The following is a 4,644-nucleotide window of genomic DNA, read 5'->3' as shown; positions in this document are numbered from 1 at the left end:
TCTAGCACTTGGGAGGCAGAAGCAGGCGAATTTCTGAGTTTGAGACCAGCCTGGTCTACAGAGTGAGTTCCAGGACAGCCAGGGCTATACAGAGAAACACTGTCTCAAAAAACCAAAAAAAAAAAATAAAAATAAATAATAATAATAATAAATTTAAAAAATAAAATAAAATAAAGTAAAATAAAATAAAATCTATTCTATTCTATTTATCCTTTCTAATTGTGACAGAACTTGTATCCCTGGACATGTAATAAAAAATCAGAAATATAATCTGTACTTCCTGCATATTCATTAGCCTGTCTTTGTTCTGTGAAATGTGTATAAATAAAGAAACACCTGGTTGCTAGTCAGTCGAAGCTCCAGAGTGTTCTGATTGGTAGTCAGCTAGAGTTTCACACTCCTCCCTTGAAGACTCCTCATCTCCTCTGTGGCTGCCCTGACTGCTGGGACAGACCCTAGAATCTCAGAACGAAAAGAAATGAACCTGGCACGGAGGCTTTGTGTCCCTAAAGCCAAGGTTCCCCAGGCCTCCCCTCCAGGTCTCTGGGCCCTTGGGGAACCAGTGGGTGTGTGGTGCATCATTCAGGGGACTCTCGGTCTCCTTCCTTCTATAGCCTTGGGCCAAGGTCCTCTCCTGTTCCAGCCTATGACCCTCATGGCCTCCAGCCCCCAACCCCCAGCTTCAAATGAATCAAGAGCTGAGCATCTTTTGTATTCCAAAGGCCAAAGGGCCAGGCTTGCCTTTAATTAAAATGCACATCCCTTAATTAAAGGCCCCATAACACATGAAGGGCATCACTGAAATACGACGTGTGACATAGTCATTACCCCGCTGTTAATTACTAATTAATGAAGCTATTTCAATTAATAGCTTCCCCACCACCACTCCCCCTTGGACGGGCCCCATGCTGAGGCGAGTCCCTGAATCACCCTCAAAAACTGGCTTCTTGCCAGAGACTCCAACCTGAATATTCATGACTCAACTTCACTGCTTTTCAATTAAACATAATAAAGTAAACCCTATCAAAAGTATATTTCTAGCTCACAAACCATCTCCTTTACTACCTCGCTTAGCAGGAGCCAGTGGGGGGGGGGAGACTTAGGAGGCTCTGTAGCCCAGGGCACCATCCCAGATCTGATGGCTTCACCCGAAAACTAATGTCCGGGGGTTCCCAAGGGAACAAGTGGGCACCTCAAGGCATTGTTATCCTGCAGCTGAAGGACAATAGCCCAGAAATAGGGAGACAGCCTAGAGATGTGGAGGGGACATTAACATACTAATTATGAATATTAAGCAGCCATTAAAGACCCTGATTTAAAGGAACGACAGGGAAGTCTCACCTAAGGTAACTAAGAGGGGGCAGCCCTGTACCTGAGCTGCAGCTAGAGGTGGGGGACTCCTAGGGAGGTTTGCACAGGACTTCAGGAGCCTGTAAACAGGCCAGCTACTTGAGCAGGCAGTCTCAACTGAAGGGACACTCAGGCAGAGGTAGGAGGGATCAACCAGTTGGTTCACAGCGACACTAGGCATGGCCAGGCTGCAGGAGATGTGTCCACACCTCCAAACTCCCCTATGAATACTCTAACAACTGCCACGAAGACTGCTGCCAATCCCAGAATCTTTATGTAAGACAAACTATGCATAAAGTGGGCTAGGCACTGCAGCATCCCTCTCTAGCCCTAACCTGTCTCTCTTGTTCTAGAATAGATTCCCAGGATACTCATCTCTTAATGGGCCCCAGTGTGGGAAAAAGAGCCTCTTTTTCTATGAAGGATTGGCTGTCCCCTGAGGTGGAGGTTGAAGGTCTCCAGGACAGTCTACTAAAGTCCCATGTGCCCAGGGAGGACTGCTCTCACCACCTACACTGAGCCCAACATCTAAAAATAACTCTTGCTCTGAGAGGATGTGAGAACAGGCTGGGTGGGGGGGGGCAGCGAAGTACCTAGGGTGTGAAGAGGAGGATGCGGGAGGGCAGGTGCTGGAGAACCACATTACAACGTCTCTGGACCTGCGACCTCTCTGCTCAAGCCGTCTGCGTCTTTTCATCAAAGGCGGAGTCAGGAGCCACATGTCCAACTCCCCTGGGCCCTGTGGATGTTCCAGACTAAGGGCAGGACGGACTGGTCGAAAAGTTCTCACTTGTCATACATCCAACATGCCCATCTCAGCCCTGGGGAAGAATCGAAGACCTAGAAAAGGTTCCTCTTGGCTTCACGTTTGTCTTTACCTCACTATAAACTGGGCTTGATATTCTCCCGTGCCTTTACTTCAATGCTCTCTCAGCCCCCTTCTCTTCTTCTACGCCGCAGAAGACTGGCCCCTCCTCCCCATTGTGTGTCCTGAGACGGACGCTAGGTGGCACCAGTCCCCACAGAATCCCGAAGTTAACGCGGCACTGTCTGGCAGTGCCCTCTGTCGGCCAGAGGTGGAATATCAATGGCAGTATGCAAGGTGGCAGTATGTGGGCTGAACCGATAAAACACCAAGACTAGTTCACACAGGCATAGTTACCCACGCACATTCATACCCACACGCACTTACACAGACTCTATTTCTAGGAAGCTAAAGCAAAGAAGAGATGTCTTCCGGGTTCCAGGCCCGCATGAGAGAGGCCCCATCAGACCCCAACGGGAGCCTGGACTGGCCCAGAAGCTTTAAAAACGTTTCTAAGGGCTGGTGAGATGGCTCAGTGGGTAAGAGCACCCGACTGCTCTTCCAAAGGTCCCGAGTTCAAATCCCAGCAACCACATGGTGGCTCACAACCATCCGTAACAAGATCTGTCTGAAGACAGCTACAGTGTACTTACATATAATAAATAAATAAATCTTAAAAAAAAAAAAAACCGTTTCTAAAAGTTGAAGCAGAAGGGTCTGAGGACCCGATGACTGTGGATAAGGCCAGACTAGCTGTATGTGAGTGCAGGGCTGGGTAGGTGGGCCCAGCTAGCTAGCCTGAGCTGGTAAGGGAGATCAGACAAGGGACAGGGAGAAGGAAGGGAGTCAGACTTCTCACCACTTACTCTGGTGTCTCTAGGGTCCACTCGGAGCTCCTACCACATAATTGCCTTTATGTGAAGACCCTTTCCAAATGCAGCCTTATGTGATCACTGTGGGGGTAATACCCGTACCTACCTCCTGCGGGAAGGCTCCCTTACCCTTTCTAAAGGCCTCTGAAAGGGCCCCTGGCCACTATGGCCAAGACCTTCTACCCAGAACTCCTTAGGACAGCCAAAAGACTACCACATCCCCGTGGTTGCTTCCAGATCTTGGAATTGTGGGGGGCAGGTTATGGACTTTTGCTGAATGAACCTACAAAGGCAAGAACTTACCAGCAAACAAATGAGCCAGCTGACTCCACTGGTACTCAATGCCACTTACTGCATTTATGAAAATGCAAGATAATACATTTTACATTACCTGTAAACAGGGGAGAGGGGGAGGAGGGGTAAGGGGGAAGAGACTAACTCGAGGTAGGCTGCACCCCTAGAGCCTGGAGGATGGGGCTGTTTTAGTGTTCTTCCTTCCTTCCTTCCTTCCTTCCTTCCTTCCTTCCTTCCTTCCTTCCTTCCTTTTTTTCAATAAAATGTATTTTATGTTCATTGTTGTTTTGACCGCATGCATGTCTGTGTAAGGGTGACAGAAGCCCCTGGAACTGGAGTTACAGATGTGTGAGCTGCCACGTGGGAGCTGAGAATTAATCGAACATGGGTCCTCAGGAAGAGCAGCCGATGCTCTTACCATTGAGCCACCTCTCTAGCTCCTGTCTTGGTATTTTAATTGTGCTGTGATTAAAACATCATGACCAAAAGCAAATTCAGGAGGAAAGGGGTTATTTCAGCTTACAATTTCCTGGTCACACATCTCATTACTGTGGAAATCTGGAGGTAAGAATTGAAGCAAAGTTGCTAGCTTGCTTCTCATGGCTTGCTTAGTCTGCTTTCTTATAAAACTCAGGATCACCGCCCAAGGGTGGCACCACACACAATGGGCTGGCCCCTCACATTAGTCACTAATGAAATGGCCCCACTGGCTTGCCTACAGGTCATCAGGTGGAGACAGATTCTCCACTGAGGTGCCCTCTTCCCAAATGACTCTAACACCTTAAATTGACAAAACGCAAGTCAGAGCAGGGCCCTTCTTGAATATGGCTACCTAGCTTCAAGAACTCAACTGTGGAAGGTGTGGGAGCATGGCCTGAGGGCCCTAGGGTGCTCTTTGGACTGAACAATCAGGCCTCATCTTACAAGGCCAGGTTAGAGAGGTAGCTCATTGGTTAAGAGCAACCCTTGCAAGCCGGGTGCAGCGGCACACGCCTTTAATCCCAGCACTTGAGAGGCAGAGGCAGGCGGATTGATTTATGAGTTTGAGGCCAGCCTGGTCTACAAAGTGAGTTCCAGGACAGCCAGAGCTATACAGAGAAACCCTGTCTCAAAAATAAAATAAAAAATAAAAAAAAAAAAAAAAGAGCAACCCTTGCTCTTCCTGAAGACCCAAGTTTGGTTCTCTCACACTGGGCAGCTTACAACTGCCTATTATTCCAGCTCCGAGGAATCCAATTTCCTCTTCTGGCCTCCCTGGGTACGCCAATACATGTGGCACACACACACACAAACACACACTTTTTCTTTTTCTTTTTCTTTTTT

This window comes from Mus pahari, chromosome 3, assembly GCF_900095145.1.
Source record: "Mus pahari chromosome 3, PAHARI_EIJ_v1.1, whole genome shotgun sequence".
NCBI lineage: Eukaryota > Metazoa > Chordata > Mammalia > Rodentia > Muridae > Mus > Mus pahari.
This window is presented reverse-complemented; position numbering follows the sequence as displayed.